This window comes from Cornus florida, unplaced genomic scaffold (genome assembly GCF_030987335.1).
Source record: "Cornus florida cultivar Cherokee Brave unplaced genomic scaffold, ASM3098733v1 CherokeeBrave_3.0.0_Hap2_Chr08, whole genome shotgun sequence".
NCBI lineage: Eukaryota > Viridiplantae > Streptophyta > Magnoliopsida > Cornales > Cornaceae > Cornus > Cornus florida.
Window position 1 is genome coordinate 66,026,208 of NW_026775578.1, and position 25,480 is coordinate 66,051,687.

At 33.9% G+C, this 25,480-nt stretch overlaps 1 long non-coding RNA gene across 1 annotated transcript; it reads right to left on the bottom strand.

Moving 5' to 3' along the window:
* Nucleotides 1–2,987: 2,987 nt before the first annotated feature.
* On the bottom strand, nucleotides 2,988–4,954 carry LOC132271918 (uncharacterized). The gene is made up of 2 exons (XR_009469880.1): nucleotides 4,736–4,954; nucleotides 2,988–3,359 (listed from the first exon to the last, which is right to left on the bottom strand). It is a non-coding gene; the product is annotated as an uncharacterized LOC132271918 (long non-coding RNA).
* Nucleotides 4,955–25,480: the final 20,526 nt, after the last annotated feature.

Sequence of the window (25,480 nt, forward strand, 5' to 3'; positions counted from 1 at the left end):
ATTTCATTGTCTTCATTGATGGGTTCTCAAAGTATGATTGTGTACTTAATCCACCAGAAGTCCGAAGTACTTAATGTGTGTAAAATATACCAGACTAAAAGTTGAAAGTAGTTGAGTATAGTGATTATGGTTTTAATATCAGACTAAGGTGGTGAGTTTTAATGGGAGAATGGTAAGGAGGGTGTAAATCGTAGTACTTTCAATACATATTTAAAGAGCAGTGCATTGTGCTACAATACACCACTCTTAGTTTTCCTAAACAGAATAAAGTTGAAGAAAAGAGAAAATGTGGGGATGTCTTATAAAGATAGAGTTATATAATGCAGATATCAAGGAGCTTGATACTCACACTATTAATGATTATTTTATTGGGCATCTTGAAAGATTAAAGGATTCGAGATTTTACTCTCCTGTACACCTATGGAGATTATTGATACATATCATACAAATTTGATAAGAGTGGCGAATCCAGTGGGAGTTTAGAGTACTATAGTTTCTTTTTACAGAGAAGCAACTTTCAGTATCTATTCTATTTATTCCAGGCTTTATTCCATTTTCTTTAGTGGTTTCAGTTAAAGCTCATATTCCCACTCTTTTAGTTATTTCTCCTTTGCAGACCTTTTGTTCAGTTTTCAATTAAGTTCCTAAGCCAGTTTAGCTTAGGAGATCTTCTAGAGCTTGGTAGTATACTATAGTTGGTGATTTTGAGGTGTCTAGTGGATATAAGACAAAAATTAATGGCCAAATACTTAAGCAAAAGTTAAGTGTTGATTTCTTTGAGATTTTTTCTCCAATTTCATTAATGACTCTTTAAAAGTCATTATTTCATTATCACTCATTTATGGCTTAAGCAAGTTTTATAGCAATGGTATCAAAATTTTTATATAGTGGTTACTAATTGTAGGTTCAAAGAGAATGTTATGGATAAATGCATATACCTCAAGTTCAGTGGGAGTCATTTTTTTTTTTGTTTTCTTTGTCCTATATGTTGATGATTTTTTGCAAGGTAGCAATGACATTCATGTGATACATGACATTAAGAATTTTATGTAAAGTTTTGACATAAAGGACATGGGTAAGCAAAGTATGTCATTGGCATTAGGATCCATAGAGATCACGCTACTGGAATACTTGGACTTTCTTTAAAGGCTTATATTAATTAAGTATATGGAAACAATTTAAGGGTGATCAAGCGTAGTAAGCCTATTGACATAAAGTACATTTCAAGCGTGAGAAGGTTAAGGTTTAAGTGTTATAAAGATTTCCCCATATGGTTACAGAAAGATTGTTGCAAATCCTCTTACTAAAGTCTTCAGTCGAAGATAATAAAATATTTAAAGAGCACGTGATTCAGATAGGTGTTCAAGAGTCATTATGTTATAATGTCTAGTATTTTTTTTGTATATGCTACATTGCAGTTAGTTTCTTTACGCCTTGTGGTGACAATTATTTTCCTCTAGTTTACACCTTATGGTGACAGTTATTTGCATCCAAAATAAAGTTATGATGCATAATTATTATTATTTTGATATATATGGTTTATGCACGTGCTATTATGTTTATCTGGGAGTGGTATTTCACTCATGAGGTTGTTTGGGTTAGATGTGAGATTGGCACCACATCGGTAAATCCAAAATAATCATTAAAGGTTGTCTGAGAGTGATATTTCACTCATACGGTTGTTTGGGCTAGATATGAGATTGACGCCATATCGGTAAATCCAAATATAAGATTTGTCTGAGAGTGGTATTTCACTCATGAGGTTATTTGGACTAGATGTGAGATTGACACCACATTGGTAAATCCAAACATAAATATTAAAGTTTGCCTGTTGGAGTTTTTCACACTCCATGAGGATAGCTTAGGCTAGATATGGTATTGGCTCCATATCGGTAAACCCTTACACTGAACAGAAGGTTAGCGGTTTGCTGTAATATGTTCAGGTGACATACCGCGATGGTATAAACCAGGACGGATAGTGAGATGTGCGTTTAGACCACATACAGTTTGCACATCTCATGAAATTCAGTAAAAACCACTATATTTACTTGAATCCTAGATGGAATCAGTTTTGAGACCATGGAACTATTTAGACTAATATATTACTTGTCTACGCATTCATGATCCACTATTGAGGAAATTTATGGAGGAGAGTGTTCTAACGTTTCGATCCATCAATTTTGATAATTGTGTTTTCTAAATAAAAATGAGTGGTCACTCGACTTTTATAAAGTGTGTTGTAATCCATAGTGTCATTTTATAAAACTTAGAGTGCATGGACCAAGTGGGAGATTGTTGGAATTTTTATATATATAAATAATAAAAATTATTTTATGATCCTATGCACTACGTTTTCTAAATTAGGATTGCAATGTGATTATTGATACTTGATGGATTGGGTTTGTACTTTCCAATTTGGTGGTCTAATTGGGAGTATGGTTTTATACCGTTGGATTGTGATTTTTCAACTTATTTGGTGTGATTTATTTCTAACCATTGATATCTAAGTTTCCATGATAGAAAGGGAGATTTAGGTATACTTGTTTATAGAAAAGTCATCCCCCCCTGTTGTTGTTATATATATAAGGGTTTTAAAACTCTTTTTTAGACCTATCGTATCGACAACTCTTAGAAGGGGGTAAAGCGCTCTAATGTTTTGCAGGAATTCAGAAAGGATTACATAGACATTCTAAAGGTATATGTGCGATTTAATCATCAATCAGGTACGAGACTAAATTCTCTATTTAACTAATTATAATATTCTTGATTTCTACATGTGGATTATTTATTTAAAACCCAACATAACAATCATCGACAAAATGAAAACATGTAATTCCATTTAAATTGATATCATTCATATATAAAACCTTTGAATGATGATGAATATGATTCATTAAAAATCATTCTATTTGAGCTCTATAAAACTTGTATATAATCAAAAATCCATTTCATACAGTTAAAATTGACAGCATTTACAAAACTGATCATGTGTATAATAAACCATCTACCAATTCAAATTCATTTCATACTTGAATATACAAATTGTCTATAATTAACAATCCAACCAATATTAAAAATGTACGCAAAGTAGTCCCATCTCTCTATACATAGATCTTGAATTAACTATTTATTACAAAAGGCAAACTGAAAGAATTTCAAAGTTGTCCGATCTTTTCCAAGTCCAGCATTACTGAAGGAAACAAATGTCCACTCATTTCCAATATTTGTCAACAACATCATCGTTAGCGTTGGAAGACTTCAATATAGAAGCACAAGTGCATTCCACTCCAAAAAAGCAGTTGATGCTAAATTTCTTCTAATGTTTTTCCCTTGGCTTCAGGTACTACTTTGCTAGGTAACTAGAATGGAATGCACTTATTAATTAAGCCATGAAAAATGTTAGATCCATAGTCAAATGTCACAAAGAAGTACTTAGAATGAGGAATTTAAAGGTTATTCAAATACCTCATGCATTATCACCCAAGGAACTGTTCCCATTCTAATAGAAAATAATGCTAAAGTATCTTAGTGCTAGTGCTAAATTAAAAAACCCAAGGTTCACATCTTTTTCACAATTCCAATTTCAATTTCAACTTTTCGAGTCCACTTTCCATTTTTCATTTCTCAAATCAATTCACAAAGGTAAAAATTCCAATTAAAGAAATAAAGGCCCATTTCACATATGCCCAAACTCCTCAACAAAAACAACAACAATATTGCCCAATCCTCTATTCACAAAACAGCAACCCAACAAAACTAAATCACAGTCCCAAATTTTATTTTTGTCTCAGTTTATCTCAACAACATCACAGTGTATTTCATTCAAGTCCCACAATGTAAATTTGTTCAATTTTAGTCCATAGTGTTTTTTCAATTTTCTGTTTTTCAATTTGTTTTGATTTTTCAGTTTTCAATTTACAGAGAAGGTGCATATATATACAGAGATGAAATATAAAACAAAACAAAATAAAATAAAATAAAATAATTGAAAGACAAAATTTGGGTTTTTAATGTCTTTTACTGAAATTTGTTTAGTTTATGAACTCAAACCAAATTGAATACTATTTTTCTTTTTTCTCTTTTCTCATATATATGTATGTATGTATGTATGTATATATATATATATATATATATATATATATATATATATATAAGAAAGAGCTTGAGTTTCTTCTCCACAACATTAATCTACACTACTTAAATGGATATAGCATCCTACCAACCAATAACAGTATTCTCAAACACATATGACATTCCTTCCTACAAGTATGATCTCAATGCATAAGACACACTTCAGATAAATTTTCATAGAACAAAAAATTAATGCAGATACTTGAAAAAGTAATTGAGAGACATACGATTCTATAATAAAGAAATACACTGTTGATCAAAGGAAAGCAATTAAAATTGACTCACACGATTATAACATCCTTTAATTAATTTATGACACAATTCAGCACAGGAGCTAGGAGATAGAGGAAGATAATTAAGGAATGGAATACATGGAACTTAATTGTCTAATAAAAATTAAAAAATATATCAAATAGGGTTTATTAGAAGACGAGTAGTATAAAAATTAGGGTTTTCCTCAAATCGAACATATTAAAATCAAATAAATTAGGGCTTCTTTTTCAAAGTCGTTTACTTTCAACATGAAAGCTCAAATCGAACATAATCAGTCAAAAACAGAGATAAGAAACAAAAAAAATTCGAAGAAATGGAAAGTTGCACAAACCTCGGTTGTTCTTTGAAGGGAAGATGAAATCAGGGACTGATCGATGACGTTTATGGTCGTAGAAGGACTGTATCGCACTGATTTGCCCTTTGAAACTGAATCGCCTTCGAATCGCTAAATGCTCGCTACTGCCTTCTACCCTAAAATGTTCCAACTTTCCTCAGAAGTTGGAATAAGTGGATTTTTGTAGCCTCCGCTACAGTATTGCAATGGCCTAAACAGTACCTAAAACATGCTAGAACACCATTTTGTTGTTTCAGCTTTTGGCCCAAAAAATGAATTTGTTGTAACACTGTTGAAACCAACACAGGCCTCTGCCAAACATGTTTTGGGCCTCCATAGTGCCACTGTAGCGGGCCTGGAACACTATAACACAGAACAGAACACCAACCAACCAGCCCTTAAGATCATTCCTTTTGCTGTATCTTTACAAAGACAATTTAAATGCATTTTTCTTCTTTGTTTATTATCGTCAAAACAGTAAGAGGTGTGAGCTAGAAGCATCTTTGTGCCAACAAAAACATATATAGCGAAAGTGAAAATCCTCAAAAGTGGGTTAAAATAGTACACTTTTAGGGAAAATATATATAGAGAGAAAACACTGAAGTTGTAGAGAAAATATATAAAGAGAGAAAATCCTCAAAAATGGGTTTTAAGCATTCCTTTACATCAAAGACTTGTAAAAATTAATTTGAGGGGTATTCCCCCACATTTTTAAAACATTAGGCCTAACTTGGTATGTGGGAATGAAATCAATGTGAATGGAATAGAATTGTCATTTTTATTCTCTTATTTGGTTGCAAATATGAAATGATGTTGAAATGAATTGATAATAACAATTCTAAGTGGTAGAAGGTGGCGATGGAAGGTGGTGGCGGCAGCAAAATGCAGTGGCAGTGGAGGGTGGGGACGACAACAGTGGTTGTGGTGGGGGATGGCGGTGGTGGTTGTTGTGGTGGTGGATTATGATGGCGGTGGTGATGGTCTTGAATTTCATTCATTAGAATGAATTTTCATCCCATCCGTTTAGACGTGGAATAGATTTTCATTTTTTGGAGTAGATTTTCATTTCAAGAAAATGGTCATTCCCATTATAAACGTCATAACAAATAAGAGAATAGTTAGAATAAATTTCATTACATTTTTGCATGCCAAACGAATAATAAGAACACACTTTTTAAAATACAGAGTGAAAATGAAAATATTGTGCGGCGCTTACCATAAAGAAGTTTTCATGACCCAATATATAAACATGCCTTTGTAGCTCAAAAAATTGCTTTGTGTAGATTAGTTTGTTTATCATTATTAGGTGAAAAGCCTATTCACGTGCTCATGTTGGTCACCTCCATCAAGGTGTTAGAGCAGTATTTTACATAAAAGGAGTTAGTTTTCAAACCCAAATTTATGTCCGTACGCGTCGGTGTGAATATTAATCACAATATTAAATAATAGTGTTATATCATGGAAAATAATATAAGGACAGATTGTGTGAACTAAAAACGAAAGCACATCACAATTGTCTACTTTAACAGCTTAATATTAATTATTGTAAAAGTTTAAGATATTATATAAGTATAATTTTAATATTTAAATTCTTTAACCCCTCTCTTCATTTATATATGTTAAAGACTATTTATTTAAAAAATTAAACTGTTAGAAGAAGTGCAATTTTAATATCTCTTCAGTTCAAATATCCTCTTTACCTAAGTAATTATTTTCAAACTCAAAGTTATGTCTGTGAATTTTTATCACAATACGAACTTACATAGTACGGAGTAATAACACGTGAGTATTCTTTAATGACCTTAATTAGATGACTCCTTATCTTAATTTCAAGATTTTCTCACTCTGGAAATTCTCCAAGATACTATAATGAAACTGTACCTTCGGTATTCTCTCACATTATTAACGACATGTGATAGACATCTTTTTCGTAGTTCGTGCCGATCACTAACGTAAATTTTTAGAAAGTCTTGTGACTAGGTAATTAAAAAAGTGGCACAAGACTCAAGCTAGTCACATGGGTTAGAAATTATTTGAAAAAAGAAAAATGATTTTACCGAAATCAAGCAACTGGTTGTATGGTCTAGAAATCAGTCGAGAAAAAAATGTTTTAATAATCGAAAACAAACTGAACGGGATCCTAACGCTCCTCATTGCGGCGTGAAGTACCAAAATTATAGTCCCAATAGTATTTATTAATGAAAAATACTTGGTATTAGGGATGACAACTACACAAAGTTGGGACGGTTTTGGTTAACGTATTAGAAAATTCATCATACTAATTTCGCCTCTGCTTCGATACGAATTTGTAATTCGTATGTCATTTTTGCCCTTATTCTGGTACACAAAGTACCGACTTTGCCCCACATATTCCGTTTAATTATGGGATGGGGCAGAGCTGGACGGATTATGCTACTTTTATTATGTAAAAATAAAAAAGCTAGCTTAAATGTGTTTAAATTGGGCTAATGGTTCAATTTTTAAATTACTAAGTAGTGGATATTAATATATTAATGGACACTTATAGCAAAATAACAAGAGTTTTAAAAATATTAAAAATTTATATATATATATATATATATATATATTAAAGGTACATATATAACCGGGGTGGGGGTGGGAGATCATCACTAAATCTGTCTTCACTTCAAACTTGTTCCGGGTTTTCAATTATTTTACCATCCTCGTCCAAAACCTATTTAAGGTGTATCAAATCCGCCCCATTAGGGGCGAGGCGGGGTGAAAACCTACCCAGTCAAGAGAAATTGACATCCGAACTTGGTATTCCTGGAATACCAATTTTTTTTTTTTTTTGAGTATTGATATTCAAGCCGACTAGTCCACCTGAATATTATTTTTTAATTTAAGTGATCTCCCAACGCCGTGTTTTCGTAGTCTGCAAATAAAGAACGAAATAGGAGCCAATAGAATTTTATTAATTTATAAAAATTTGAGTACAATCATTTGAGATATTCTTTACAAAAGAAAGAAAATATCATTTGATTCAATCTTCTTTGTTGGTTGGATTCAAGGGTTTTTAGAGCTTGATCTTGAATCGGGTTGTTGACAATCTTTTTCAAGTATTTGTAGTTGAGGAAGATTGCCGATGATTTTTAATCGAGGGCTAATGAAGTTTGATCTCGGCCAGTGTTGTGTGGTGATTCATCAAACTTGTTGAATTATGGAGAAAAAAGGGCACGATTTTGATGTGTTTGTTATCCTTTGTTGAATTTGAGAAAGAGCGGTGTAACGACCCGAACTCGGGGGTCCGAATCGTTAACCAGATCCGTACCCGAACCGGAGGTCAATTAAGGACAATACCATCCTGTCCTATGTCAATACATAATGTACGTATCATCCCAGGGTTTATATATAAAAATAATAATAATCAATAAATAAATAAATAATAAAATAAGATCATAGTTACAAAGTATGTCAAAACGGTCTACTAACCCATCGAACCTTGTGGAGGAATGTCGTCCGCCACTTCCCGTCCGTGTCCTAAAAAATGTTAAATATAAAGGGTGAGCAAATTGCTCAGTAGGAGGTGCCTAAGACACACCTCTTTATGACCCCGTGAATCCACATAGAGAATAGAAAGTATGAAAACAAGATCATATTATACCGGTGATATAAACCATAACCACAACATCCAATATAAACATAAATGTCATCCAAGTCCCAAATACACTATGTATACCAATGAAGTGCAATGCCATGCTCATGTCGCTCCCTATTTCCGAAACATTGCCATTTCAACTTCCAAACCGTTAGTGTAATCCGACCCAAGGCACCTCCAAGGCGTCACGAGAGAGGGGTTGGTTAGTCTTCCCCGACCACATGGTACCTCCATAGCGTCGTCTGGGTAGCTTAACCACACTAGAGTCTCTCTCTAACCCCCTCTAGATCACACTAACACCACGGACCACTAAGCGCCTCCTAGGCGTCCGGATTTTCCCAAACACTTTTCAAAACAATTTCCCCAAAATAGTTTCATTTGCTTTCATAACATTTTTCTCTTTTTCATGCCCAATGTCATGCATGAACATCACATACTTTTCCAATGTAATGACAATAAAAGATTTTATATTACACAATTCAACATACTTACAAATAGCAATTTCTAGCAAGTTAATAAGTACCAAAGGTATGGAATTTAACACATTAGGCATGCTTTTCATACAAATCAATTAATACACATATTCAGAGATTTCATATTATACAATTCAACATACTTTCACATAGCAATTTCTAGCAAATTAATAAGCACCAAAGGCATGAAATTTAACACATTAGGCCTACTTTTCTCACACAACAACAACAACAATACACATAATTATAATTTTCATATACAACAAGTAAATCATATTAAAGAAAATTCATCATAATTATAGCATGCTAGACAACAACACAAGGAGAATAATTCACTAAAATCTAAGAAGTTATGGATTAAACACCCCTGACTCACTTAGATGCAAAACCCCCAAATGGGTCCCAAAATTCGAAATCCTTATAGTGCACCAAACATGGAATTGCTTGTATTAATGTGTAGATCTCGCCGTATTCTCCGTTTTGTCATAAACGACATCCAAAAATTCCAAGAAACGAAGGAGTAATTAAAGATGCTATGATGTAAAAAGAAAGAAAAATAAACCAAGAATGAGAGAGAGAAGAGAGCTTACGGGAGAGAGAATGAAAATGAGGCTAGAATGGCCTCTTGACCATTAAAAATCAAGTGGTATGTCCTCCACTTACAAAATCCCACCTTTTTAATCCCATATATATATATATATATATATAACAAACATTACAATCTACTCTCCTTAAAAGATTTCATCATCGAAATCTACCATCCTTAAAGAAGAAGGCGCACAACCACACCCCTTCTAGAGAACACTTCACAAAACCCAAAACCATGAACTCACCAACATTATTGCCTTTGACACCGGACGTCACCAAACAATCACACACCACTGCCACAAAACACAATGCTCACCACCCTATGAGGGTACTCATTACTCACGACATCAGAACACGAGACCAACTAGTCCCTACATCCGACTTTCAACGGACATTAGTCCACTCTACACTGCTACGCAAGACTCCGAAGCCCGAAAGAGGAACGTTCTTTAGACCACCGAACATGACAATATCTAATCTCAAGTCCTCCCTAAAAGGACACATAAAACTCGAGACAAAGACGTCCATCTCACAATCAAGCTCAACTCTAATCTACACATCTTCGTTAGACCGAACATTCTCTACCTAATATTTAACTACACCATTACATACCCGTACAATGACTACCAACCATACCAAGCGGCAGTCACTAAACTTATCATCCTTAAGATGACTAAATAATGAATCTCCCAATGACTACATAATCATGAATCACCAGAACAATAAAATAAATTATCCTGTACCCAGGTCACAAATCCTTAAAACAAAATCTTCAATAATTAATGACCGAATCACAAACCCTATACCAGACACTTGGTATTACCTAATACATTTCATCACCCAAAACAAATCATCCGAATCCACACTGTCGTATCGACACAACGCACAATACAGTGATTTCACTACCCCTGACAAATTGAAACAATCATTGACCTTTAACATGACATCATCAATCCGATCTCAACACAGATGTCATTCATGTCCTCAGGTTTAAACCTCAAACACACTCTCACACAGTCCACAAGATAACCATGAGATTCACTCGTTATCAATCTATCGTTCTATGTAACCAAAACGGCTAAATAGTCACATACTTACTCTAAAAATCCCAATTATGCTATAATTATATAACCCTAATAAGCTAGTAATAACACAGCACCAAATGTCACAATCATCGACTAGCGTAAAAACTCTCTAATGATCTCATAGCACCCATACCAGGTAGACGACTTTGTAACATCATTCGGTTTAATTCTTACTTCTTCAAAACACATAATACGACTGTCTTATGCCTGAAACCTCAAAATCAAAATCAATCATTCCCATTATTCCTCAACGGAATCACACATTCACTTCTTTTTTTTTAATCACGTAGTTTTAAGGCGACATCGACATTTGTCCTCAAGACACTACTTGTGATACCCCCGGATTTCCGGATGCAGGTTGGCCAGGCCCACGCCCGATTACCCGAGGATATCAAACTAATTAGCAATAATCGAACACAGAACATAATTAAGATAAACATGAGTAAATAAAATTCGCTAGAAAGAAACTAAATGAAAATCATTTATTGAAAATTTCAGAATAAATCTTATAAATAAGAACTAGTCTGTTACATCCAAATTCTCCATTTCTAATACAACTCGGGAATCCATCTGGTGGACCCCCAATAAAATCATCACTGAGAAATGAACCACCGAAAAAGAATCCAATGCCAAATCATACAAGAACCGCCTACGTCGTCGGAAGAATGAGAAGACGTCTTTGCTCAGCACGAACAAGCTCTAAGACCTAGAACCGTCCGTTACCTGAAAAATAATAGTGGGTCAGGCCCACGAACAAGTTCTATCCTAACTACAATCCAAACAGAGACCCGATACGCAGATACATCCTAGATGTCTCAATCATATCTATATAGTCCGTAAATAGATAAATATATATCCACACTACAGGACTCTCACTAACTATGATGAGGGTCTCAACCTGAATAGAAGGTAACATGCAATACGCACCTGAGGGGCATGACTACCTAAGCCTAACAGGGTATACCTCAACCAACATAGCTAGCTACGCATCCTACTGCATATACGCACCCTAACCGTCGACTATGAGACTCAAGCTCAAATCGCGGTACCATAATTTATATATATAAATTCCCATCCAAACCAATGTAGTGCCGCTCAACTGATTCGTTGCCATGACACGACATAAAATTAGGATTTAAGTGTTTTAATTAAATACCTACTCCAATTATATATATAAGTTCCTTCCAAATACAATGTTGAGCTGGTCAACTATTCGTTGCCAAAACACAACATATAATTAGGATTTAAATATTTTAATTAAATCCCTATCCTTCCTATTAACAGAAAATATAAACAACCATCCAATATGTCGTTCAACTATTTTAGTTGACAGGACATGAAACCATGTAGGATTTAACTGTTTTAGTTAATCCATTCCGTATGTATGAATGGGTTGGAATTAGTGTTTTGATCTAATCCGTCCCTCCGTATGTCACCGTCCCATACCGGTACATACCATGCATATGATCCGTAAATGATGCAACATTTTATGCAGTACATCAAACACATCCATATATTCCAAATAGATAATAAACAAAATTTAAATAGTTCATCATCTATAATCCAGAATCCATCCACGTAACTAACAAGACAAGTTTTAATAGTTCATCAAGTTAATTATCCAGCATCCATCCAAGTAATTGACAGAAAATATATATAATTAATTCTTCAATTAATTCTAGGCTAACATCCAATTAGATTAATAGAACCTAAGTATTAGTTCAGCAATCTAAGTCCAAATTATAACCCAAATAATTGCAAAAAGATGTTTAAAGGTTCAGCAATTTAAATTCAAGAGTTAAACCATGTATTATTTAACAGTTCAACGACTAACATCCAGAGTATGAATATATCAGTTTTAATAAATCAATAACTCTATCATGCATATAAATAAGTTTTAAAATCATAATATTGTCCAAGAAATTGCTAAAATTAATTCTAACAATTCAGTTCCTTTTATCCATCAATTGCATGCTAGGTTGCATCTTTGCATACTATTTTATTATTTTAGCACCGAACCATAAACTATGCTACAAGTCCCATTTGTTAATTAAAAGACTCCCTCATACATCTAAAATTTAATTTAGAATCATATTATAGCACCCTAAATTGTCAAATTAAAATTAGACAATTTAACTTCCTTCCAGCAGCTAACCGCGCACAAGTTGTTAAATAGCGCACTGTTAATTCCATTAATACAAAGAGGGTATTTTATGCAATACAAGACCTTAATTACATCCTAAATTAATTATTGAAACCCTAATTAAAGTTTTAAAACTGTTCAGAAACCCCAAGAGCCTAAACAGTTTCTGAAAACTTACAGTACGCATCAAAATTGAAAGAGCCTGCTATAAAAAAAAATAGAGCAGGCTCAAACCAACATTGAGCTGGCTCCAAAAACTTTTGGAGCAGGCTCAAAGTGTTTGGAGTCGCCTCCAAAACATTTTGGAGCCACCTCCAAAAAGGGGGAGCCCACTGTTCTGCTTCCTTCTTCGTTTCCGATGATCTGCTTCGACCCTGGCCACTTTTTACTCTTCAGTTGGTTTCTAAAACTAATCCTAAGGGTCTTATTAATACCAAATAGCATCCCAATGGTTTGGTTCGACAATTGAAATTTATTACAGTGATTTAAAACCTCTACCGATTCCTTATGCGTTAACATACAACTTGATCTTCGATTTGCAGACATAACTACAGGTAATACTAGAACATATACAGATAATCAAAATTGATCTTAACCATCCTATATATATTCCTTGACATCCTAATCCCTTGTTTATAATAATACGAATTAAATCATTCATTAAAACAGAACCAATCTGTAAGCTTAAAATAAACCAAACACACAAGTCATTCAAGAATTGTTTTAAACAACCATATATATACTGATAATCAACTTGACATATATTTCGCATGCCAGATTAGATTAAAATTCAATTAAAATCCTAGAGACATCTAGGTATGCACAGAACACAGGACAAAGGGATAGAGAGAGAATAAAACTTGCCTGTGATTTCAATTATGAAATCTCGGCGTCGTGTCCACTGTTCTGGTAACACGAACCTCTGTAAAGCCTCATAGTGCTCTGGAATAGCCCACCAAAATCCCACCTTGATCCCCTCTGTTCTTTTCTTTGCCACCCATACAGTGTTCTGTTCCTTCTACCCTCTGTTTTTACAGAATTATCTCCCCGTTTTTGTGCTATGAGGTATAAGCGTAAACCCTAGACTACAGCATAATGGTTGTATTTATAAACTTAAATTCTAAAATCCTAATCCTTGTAATAATAGAGATAGAGCCCTAATGTTACCCCAAGTAGGCCCATAAAGCAACCAAGATGTATCCATGTCGGTTAAACACACTGTCTTCCTAGAGACCCTAGTTAACTAACGTAATAACCAAAAACTCATTTAACTTATTTATTTCAAAATTAATAATCACTAAATTAATCCATATAAACACACAAGCCAATTAATTTAATTAAAAAAAATACAAGTAAAGAAAACAATCTATTTAAATCAACCAATAAAATAAAACCAACAATTAATTAAAATAAAATCAAAAAAATAACCAATTTGACACATAAGCACATAGCCACAAAAATCAATTCAAAAATGCATATTAAACACTAAAAAAAAATAAATAAATAAAATTCTAATTATATCCTTTTTAAATTTAGGGGTATTACACTACTCGAATGAAATGCCTATAAAAACATCTAAGTACATGACTCACATCACATCACTTAACCATCCTTAAGCTTATAACTCACGACACACCCCTAGCCATCACCGAAAGTACCAGACACTAGAAACTTACAATCTTCATTCGGCAACTCGTACTTCACACACCACTGGTCAAGACCATTATTAGAACAAGCACTACAAAAACCCAAAGACTTCACCTCTCTTCATGGAAGTAAGTCAACCCCTCCAACCAGGACTTGTACCGTCAAACTCTAACAGCCCAACAAACCACACACGAGTCCGTCCGTCTACAGACGCACGTAAATCCTACATGAAGGACAAAACATACAACAAATGACGTCCTTGCCAGTACTAGAACAAATGAAAAGAGTAGCGACCCTGTTCTCAAGACTGATAACTCGTACCTGAATGCACCCAACACTTTGTCACACTTTGCTCACCACTCATCTAACCATGGACACCTAATCTCACCTGAGGTGAACTAATTCCTCACACACAAGTGAAGAACCAACTGAATACCCACACGGAACTACAAACTCAATTCTAGGCGACCTTGCCACTAATAGACCGTCACACCCTATTAGCACAAAAACCTAGCAAACGATACCCCGCAACACCCATGCTAACCAACACCAATCAGATAAGAACACCAATGCTCACGACACACTAACACTATAAACAATCACAGCCCTTTAGACACCGCGTCCCATTTAACTTAGAATCAGTCATTCCCAAATGACAACCTCTAAACCATAAAAGACATTTTATCATCAATTCAATCTTTTCCTCCCCAAACGATATTGCCTTGATCCCCGTGCACACAAGATGGGTGACCTCAGCTGCAACAATCCACTGACTCGTCAAAAGAAAAAGTGCCTGACCGGCTACATTGTCCTTACTGACTCTAATGACTAAACCGTCCACAATCGCCTCAACTAGTGCACAATCCTATCACCTATCTGACAACACACAACAAACAACTCGTAAACTCTAATCCACCCTAGGATCATATCTTAAACCATTCCGCTCATCAGTACTAAACACTACACCATGACACCATAACATCTCTACTGCCACTCATTCTAACAACAGTTCAATCCTATCATCCCACCGGACCATCAAACCACTACTAAAGGATTCTTCCTTCCACATCCTTAAGATAATACCACCATAATAAAAGAATCAGCATTACTTTCGATACTCCCCCATAATGACCACTATTTACCACTAGAAAAGAACATCCATACGGTAATGCCATGCCAATAAATCCTCAAAACCAAAAATTGAACACCAAAAATCTGCTTAACACCCAACTGTCTCCTTAAAACCATCAGCGATGCAATCAATCACTAACGTTTAACCGGTTACTCAAACCACTTATTCTAAGGCAATCAACATACCTAAACAATAAAACTTCATGCCCTAGGTTCAACATCATTACTTCTCATCATTCCCGTTCCTCAAAACACCCTTGGCCCCGACAAAAGCCAAATAGGGCTACTAATTAAACCTATAAGATCAACCTTATCCCCATCATTTCAAATCAATAATCTACCACTTGAATCCTCAACACCCAACACAATCACTTAATACTCTAAACATACCCAAAATATAACTCCAGCTCACAACTTCTAATTTCCAAAACACAACCCATTTGGTACACTATACTTATCATATATCCTTCACCCGCAAATGATCAAACACTTCAATAACCCCATACTACTTGCCTTATCGTGCAACCCTGCACTACATGGCTAAAACTGACCACTATACACCACTTCGAGACTCTCTTGACAACCGAGACAACTAATAACCCTGCTCATCCACTGAGCCATGCAATCAACTCACTGAGAGTCAATTGCCCACAACACATTCCTGTAGCTCTCCGAAATAGGAATCATTTTTCAACAAACCAGTTTCTAAAATAGACTTTTACATTTCACAAATTGAATCAAATCAAAAGGTCGATCACACAACACTGGCATGACTCCAGTTAATGCCTACGTCACCCTACACTTATAGAGTCCAACAAGTCCCTACAACCACCAGAACCAACACGCTTCCTTAGACCGTACCAGAATACTCAAAATACACGTCTACAACCCATAGACTACACCCGTGACTTAAGCAACCTCTGCCACACCCACCTCAAACCGGTTCGAAAAGAACCTCTACACCAAACCGTGACCCAAGTCACAAATACTAACCCCCTAAGGTAGCACTTTTCTCCCGTAAAACCTTCACTCGCACACCTGACCCCCATAGTCACAAGAACCTATACACCAATGCATGAAACTCACACACAACACAGCCACCGTGCCATGAAATACAAACCCATTATGAAGTTATGCTCTAAGCACCGCACAAATATAACAAGAAAATCAAAATGACTACATACCAAATAGCTCAATCCTCGAGCTAAAAACCAAATAATTTGTTCGATAAGAACTGGTACCCAAACAACCCTGGAGAAACCGAGCTCCTCGCCTACTTAGGTCAAAACTCACATAACCATCAATGCCGTGACAAATACTCTACCGTACTAGCAACCACCCCAATGCTCAACTACATAAACATATATGAATATAGACATATATATATACAAAATAAATGAAACCCACAATGCTACATAAAACATGTTTTCATATACCATGTTCATTACTTGTCACATTAGCATTTAATTTAGAACTGCACACACTGTGCCTACCACTTTTCGTCACCATACTCCTCATACACAATTAACATGCTTTCCTTTTTTTTCACATTTCATTTACACGGTTAGATCATCTAACTATTCCTTGTACATGGCCATGTAACATAAACTTTAGCATATAACATATAAACGTGTAAACACATAGCAAGGGAGTATATTTTTCAAAACCGTAAACATATAAACATGTAAACAAGTAACAGTTAAGCATGTTTTCCAATTAACAAAACACTTTAGCAAATAGCCCCATAAATAATGCAAATAACTTCCCACATAACCCTAGGTAGGCTCCTACCCTTCGTCGTACTGGTATTTGAACCATTGCTCTGATACCAAATTTGTAATGACCCGAATGAGGGGTCTGAATCGCTAACCGGGTCTTTACCCGAACCCGAGGTCAACTAAGGACACTATCATCTTGTCTTATGTCAATACATAATGTACGTGTCATCCCAGGGTTTATATAAAAAATAATAATAAATAAATAAATAATGATAAAATGAGATTATAGCTACAAAGTATGTCAAAACGGTTTACTAACCCATCAAATCTTGTGGAGGAGCGACGTCCACCACTTCCCGTCCGTGTCCTAAAAAATGTTACATATAAGGGGTGATCAAATTACTCAATAGGAGGTGCCTAAGACACACCTCTTATGACCCCGTGAATCCACATAGAGAATAAAAAGTATGAAAACAGGATCATACTATACCGGGGATGTAAACCATAACCACAACATCCAATATAAACATAAATGTCATCTAAGTCCCAAATACACTATGTATGCCAATGAAGTGCAATGCAATGCTCACGTCGCTCCCCATTTCCGAAACATTGCCGTTTCAACTTCTAAACCGTTAGCGTAATCCGACCCAAAACACCTCCAACGTGTCATGAGGAAGGGGTTGGCTAGTCATCCCCGACCACATGGCACCTCCATGGAGTCGTCTGGGTAGCTCAACCACACTAGAGTCTCTCTCTAACCCCCTCTAAATCACACTAACATTACGGACCACAAGGCGCCTCCTAGGTGTCCGGATTTTTGCAAACACTTTTCAAAACAATTTTCCCAAAATAGTTTTATTTGCTTTCAAAACAATTTTTCCTTTTTCATGCCCAATGTCATGCATGAACATCACATACTTTTCCAATGTAATGATAATAAAAGATTTCATATTTCACAATTCAACATACTTACACATAGTAATTTCTAGCAAATTAATAAGCACCAAAGGTATGGAATTTAACACATTAGGTATGCTTTTCATACAAATCAATTAATACATATATTCAGAGATTTCATATTACACAATTCAACATACTTTCACATAGCAATTTCTAGCAAATTAATAAGCACCAAAGGCATGAAATTTAACACATTAGGCCTGTTTTTCTCACACAACAACAACAATAGACATAATTATAATTTTCATATACAACAAGTAAATCATATTAAAGAAAATTCATCATAATTATAGCATGCTAGACAACAACACATGGAGAATAATTTACTAAAATCCAAGAAGTTATGGATTAAACACCCCTACCTCACTTAGATGCAAAAACCCCCAAATGGATCCCAAAATTCGAAATCCCTAGAGTGCACCAAACAAGGAATTGCTTGTATCAATGTATAGATCTCACCATGCTCTCCATTTTGTCGCAAACGGCATCCAAAAATTCCAAGAAACGAAGGAGTAATTAAAAATTGAAGCTATGATGTAAAAAGAAAGAAAAATAAACCAAGAATGAGAGAGAGAAGAGAGCTTACGGGATAGAGAATGAAAATGAGGCTAGAAAGACCTCTTGGCCATTAAAAATCAAGTGATGGGTCCCTCCACTCACAAAATCCCACCTTTTTAATTTCTCCACCACAATACATATATATATATATATATATATATATATATATGTATAAATCACAAACATTTCAAATGACACAGCTTTGGATGTGCTTGTTGTTTTTCGTCTTTAGAGAGGAGAGACGTTATTGAATTTAGTGAAGAATGGCATGACTTTGGATATGCTTATTGTTCTTCGCATTTCGAGTGAATTTGTTGAATTGGAAAAAGAACGGTACGGCTCTTGATGTGCTTGTTATTGATCACCGTGAAATTTTAATGAAGCACGGCACGATTTAATGTGCTTGTTGCTCTTCGCTTTCAGGTTTGGGTGTTGGGAATGAATGTTGGTAGAGCTTCTGTATTTCTTTCTGGGATATATGGCCCTCTGAGTCTCTCAATTTCTGGACCCCTTCCTCCTTCCTCCATACCTATATTTATAGGCTTATTGGATTCATTGGATGATGACACATGTCCTCTATTGATAAGGATAAAATCATAATTAGGCCGGGCCGGCTATATTATGATAATTATCCATAAAAATAATTACTCTAAATATTTTTTATTAGGAATAATTATATTTTCATTTAATTATTTGGGCTGGGCTAATTAAATAATTTAAGTGAACCAAGATTGGGTTAATTAAATAATTTAATTAAACAGTAGACCCATATTTGATGGGTCAATTCGTCAAAACAAAAGTTCATAACAATTTTAGTGTTTACAAATTGCCTCCACTTCGAGTCCCACGTTTGACCGGACTTGTCTCTTATTTTAAATGGGACTGAAGTATCCAACTTGATCTTTGTATTGTAAAGATGTTTTTTATTTTATTTTTATTTTTATTTTTATTTATTTATTTATTTTCCAGCTTTCCTATCCAATTTTGGATTATAAGATTTCCTCTTTCGCTTTTCTATCCAACTTTGGGCTGTAAGATTTTCCTTTCTGATTTAAATTGAATTATACAAATCCGAGTACAAATAGGAGGAATTTTGAAATCCCTTTCCTATTTGAATTGAATTATACAAATTCCAGTACAAATAGGAGGTATTTTGAAACCCCTTTCTAATTTGAATTGAATTATACAAATGCCTGTACAAATAGTAGGTATTTTGTTGCCTATATACACAACCAATGTTACAGGGTTGACATCAATTCCACAGTCTTAGATTTCAATTGCATACGGTGGACTGGTCTTCAACAATTATTAACAATACAAGTCAAGATTTGTTGGTGATTTCTTCCTCTTATTTTTTATTTTTTATTTTATTTTATTTTCAGGATTCTGCAAAGCATAAAATATAGTCCTTTTCATAAACAACAGTGAATGAGCTTCAAACTTTGTTTGTTGTTCCATCATGGTGGTATTAAAGTGTTTTAAAAAGTAAAAGATGACTATCTTAGAGAGCGAAAGTAGTCGAAGAGGCCAAGGAACCATATTAAGTGTATCTGACTCACTTCTTGGTCACAATGCCATTCAAATGCCTGATCATGACAATAACATTGTTCATCTCATTAGACACGCATTCAAATACCTAATCTTGACAATGAACATTGTTCATCTCATTGGACACGCAAGGCAACATGCAAACTCACCAACTTTGGTCTTGATCAGATTAATGAAGAATCCATTGCACTTAATATTAAATTATCCACTTCATTGGACATGTAAAGCCACTTGCGACTTCACCAACTGAGGTTTTGATTAGATTAATGAAGAATCCATTGGACTTGATATAAAATTATCCACTTCATTAGACATGCAAAGCTACTTCTTCCTTTCAGCAATATCTTAGCAGCAAGCATAATTTTTTTTTCAACTACACCTAAACAGAAAAACAAATTTCTCTTTTAGCAATGCCTCGGCGGCGAGTAGAATTATTTTCTTGAATGAAAGCTCAACGGAAAGCCAAAAATCTTTTTCCTTTGCAATAACATTTTGCCGGCAGATCAAATTCCCTTTATAGTTGCAATTTTGGTGACGAACCAAAATTATTACCTACAGCTACACTTTGGGCCTAATTTCTTTCTTGTAGCTACAATTCAGTGGCATGCCAATTTGACAGGGTGCGACGAGCACTTTTGATATTGTATGATGAGTAACAATAATATCTTGACAGCAAGTGAAGTTGACAAATTGAGACAAACCCTTTTGATATCTCGTGACGAACACATTTTGCTATTTTGCATACTTTAAGGATTTTTTTATTTTTTTTAGTGTCATACTAAACTTATAATAAAATTCTAAACTGCCTACGTACCCTCAAAAGAGGGATCAAGTCATCACGTAGTTCAAATTTTTTTTTTTTTTTTTTTTTTCTCTCTCTTCCAGATAGTTTATACTCGTATCAAAGAGTTTTTGATTTTTTTTTTTTTTTTCTTTTCAGGTAGACAGTTTAAACTCGTGTCAAGGAGTGTCATCTTTTTTTTTTTTTTTTTTTTTTTTTTTTTTTTTTTTTTTTTGGGAGACAGTTTAAACTCGTATCAAGGAGTTCTTTATTTTTTTTTCTTTTTTCTTTTTTAGGTAGATAATTTAAACTCATGTCAAGGTATGTCATCATTTTTTTTTTTAAGATAGTTTATACTCACATCAAGGAGTTTTGAATTTTTTTTTATTTTTTATTTTTTTTATTTTTATTTATCTTTAGGTTAATAGTTTATACTTGTGTCAGGAGATTTATTTTATTTTATTTTTCAGACAGTTTATACTCATATCAAGTAGTTCATTTTTATAATTATTATTTTCAAGTAGACATTTTATACTCGTGTCAAGGAGTGTCATCAACAGTTTATGCTCGTATCGGAGAGCATTTCAACTTTGCAAGAATCAAACGACAATCTAAGCTTAAACTGGAGGGCACGGACTATCTTGTCATCACTTTGAAGATTTTCTTCTTGGTTACCTTGACTTAATGCCCCCTGTGATTTAACACTTTCGGTTGAAGTCATTATTGTAGCATGGTGCGTTTCTTGATACAAGTCTCTCAAGATGATACTTATAATGAAAGATGAAGCTACTTCGTCATCTAAGTTAAGAAGTATTTTGTCTTTTTCTTCAAACTCATTTCCCTCATCTTTTTGAAGGTTGTCAGATATATCAGGAACATCTTCTCTAGCACCATGATTTTCCAATGCTAAGCTCCATGTCGTGGGCTCGAGTAACAAGCTCTTTAAATGTGCGGGGCTTAATCCCTTGTAGGATGTAAAGAAGCTCCCAGTGCATGCCTTGCATATATGCTTCAACTGCAGAATTTTAGACAAACGATCATTGCAGTCGAAACTTAGAGCTCGCCAACGGTTGATGTAGTTAACTACGGGTTCACCCTTCATTTGTTTTGTGTTTGTAAGCTCCAGCATACTTATAGTACAACGAGTGCTGTAGAAACGGTTGAGAAATTCTCGTTCCATCTTCTCCCAACTGTTAATACCTTTAACTTTAAGGTCTGTGTACCAATCAAATGCATTCCCTTTGAGGGAACTAACAAATTGCTTGACAAGGAGATCTTCGTTTGTACCAACATTGCCGCAAGTTTCTGCAAAGTGTGCAACATGTTGGTTGGGATTAGCTTTTTCGTCAAACTGTTGAAGCTTTGGAGGTTGATACCCAACTGGCATTTTTAAGATGTTAATTCTTTCTGTGTAAGGCTTTGAGTACATGCGAGCACTTTGAGGGACGCCACTGTATTATTCTCTTATGCAATTCACTGTCTCATTTTTCAATGTGTTTGGTTAAAAAGTTAAAACTATTCTAGTATTGATACAAATTCTAGTATTGGATATAAAAATATACTACATATTTATTGTTTGAATTTTAATAGAATTTGGATTGGACATGATTTAAATGGATCATGTCTATTAATGTAACTTAAAAATTAAGAGAAATTAAAATTTTATATATAATAAAAATATATATTATTATTTTACTACTGTGTCCTATTTTTTAAAAATTTACTATATCACCGTGTCCGTATCGTATCGTACCCGTGTTTCGTGTTGGTGTCCGTGTTTCATAGCTTAAGAGCCAAAAGGGTGATAAGAAATTGAAACCAAACAAAACTTAAAGCACACTTTTTAAAATATGAGATGAAAATATTATGAAAAGTTTACTTTGAAGAAGTTGTGCATGACCCAATATATAAACACGCCTTTGTAGCTAAAAAAAATTGCATAGTGTTAGATTAATTTGTTGATCATTATTAAATGAAAAGCCTTTTCACGTGCTCATTTTGGTCACCTCCATCAAGGTGTTATAGCAGTATTTTACATAAAAGAAGTTAGTTTTCAAACCCAAATTTATGTCCCTAAGCGTCGGTGTGAATATTAATCACAATATTAAATAATAGTAAAATAATATAAGGACAGATTGTTTGAACTGAAACAGAAAGCTCATTGATCACTCATATTAAAATTGTTAACAATTATTTATTCTAATAATTTATTAATTATTAATTGTAATAATTTAAAATGTTATATAGGCATAATTTTAATGTTTATATTCTTCAACAATACGTTTTCTTTGGTATGACCTATCATGTTAACAATTATTTACTCTCAAAACTTATGGCCCATTTGGTACCCTTTTTGGTTTTGTTATATTTATTTTTGTTGGATACTGTAGCCATGAATAGTTGAAAAAACATATTTAATAAAAAATATTTTATTTTGCATAGCAATGACATGTTTCAAGAATAGTGGCAAAAAATCGAAAGATTAATTTGGTGTTTTTACGTGTTTTAGCACTATATAAGTAATAAAAAATAAATTTTTTAATTTTTTTTGAAAAACTCTTAAATGACCTTTTTAATCTAACCATTATATTGTTCAAATTTCTAAAACTTTTTTACCAAACATGTTTTTGCTTCAAAAAATCATATAACAAATGGGTGTTACAAAACATGTTTTCGATTACTATTACGTAAATCACTTTACACTACATGACACTTGTTTTATTTCGAGTTAAAACAAAATGCAAAGTAAGCAGGGTTTAAGCTGTTAGAGAAAGTGCAAGTTTAATATTTATATCCTTGAATAAAAATCACAACTTTTAAAGGACAATATCGTCATAATACCAATTTTATCTCTTTCATTACCCCGTCTCATTCAAATTTTCTTTGGCCAGTTTGGCATGCGTTTTGTTTTTGGCTAAAACAGAAACAGTATATTTTAGACGTTTTGTTTTTGACTCATGTTCCGCTATTGTTATGGTTTTGGGCCATGAACAGTTATCAAAATAAGAAAAAACAATTTTTTGGTATTTTGATTTTAGGTCATTGCTTACAAAGTGTTTTAGTACTGTGTAAAATAAAATAAATTCGCACCAAATATATTTTTATTGTCAAAATTGATACTATAAAAATCTAAAAATAAAAATAACAGAAACAAAACGCATGGCATACATAATTTATAGTGATTGTTTTCAACCTCGAAGTTATGTGAATTTTTTTCACAATACGAACTTACAAAGCAATAACACGTGAGCATTATTTAACGACCTTAATTAGAGAACTCAATATCTTAATTTCAAGATTTTCTCACTCTGGAAATTCTCTGAAACTGTGCCTTCCATATTCTCACATTATTAACGACATGTGATAGCCATCTTTTCCATACTTCGTGCCGATCACTAACGTATATTGTTAGAACGTCTTGTGACTAGGTAATTAAAAAAGTGACACAAGACTCACGCTGGTCACATGGGCTAGAAATTAATTGAAAAAAGAAAAATGATTTAACCAAAATCAAGCAACTGGTTGTATAGTCTAGAAATCAGTTGAGAAAAAAAAATAAATAAATAAAAATAAAAATAAAAAATTAATAATCGAAAACAAACTCAACGGAATCCCAACCATACTCCGCAAAAGCAAGTGAGGTGCTTCATTGTCTGTTTGTTTCACCGAGCATATCATTGCAGTATGGAGTACCCAAAATATATTAACCCATTAAATAGTATTTGTTATGGAGAAGTCCTCGGTACTAGAAATGTCAATGGGATACAGTTGGGACAGGGTTGCCTAATTCATTAGAAAATTTATCATATTAATTTCGTCTCTGTTTCAGTACGAATTTATAATTCATATGTCAATTTCGTCTTTATTTTTGTAGATAAAATATCGACTTTGATACGCATACTCCGTTTAATTGCAAGGTGGAATGGGACGAGACGGTGCAGAATTGGACAAATTATGCTACTTTTATTATGGAGTAAAAAAAACACTAGCTGAATGTCTTTAAATTGAGCTGATAAATAAGCACTTTTAAATTACTAAGTAATTTTATATTAATAGACACTTCTAGCAAAATAATAAGAGTTTTAAAAATATATTATATATATATAAAAAGTTAAAGGTACATATATAATCGGAGGCAATGGATTATCACTAAATTGGCTATACCAAAGGTATTCTTGGAGTACAAAATATTTTTTTAAGCGTTAATATTCAGGCCGACTAATTAAGCTTATTTGTTAAAATAAAGCATGATATTGATTATTTCAATTGACAAATACACATAACTAGTCGATTTGAATATTATTTTTTAATATAGGTGATTGCCCCCACGCTCTGTGTGCCTGTGTCCGCGGGTGTGTGTAAATGAATCTTTCTGAATTCTTAGGAAAGGGACAATCAGAACCTGTCCTTACTTGTTTCTCAAGATCCAAAGTGGTGATAAGAAAGTGAAACCAACCCGTGAATGATTGCAACACAAAACAACAATGA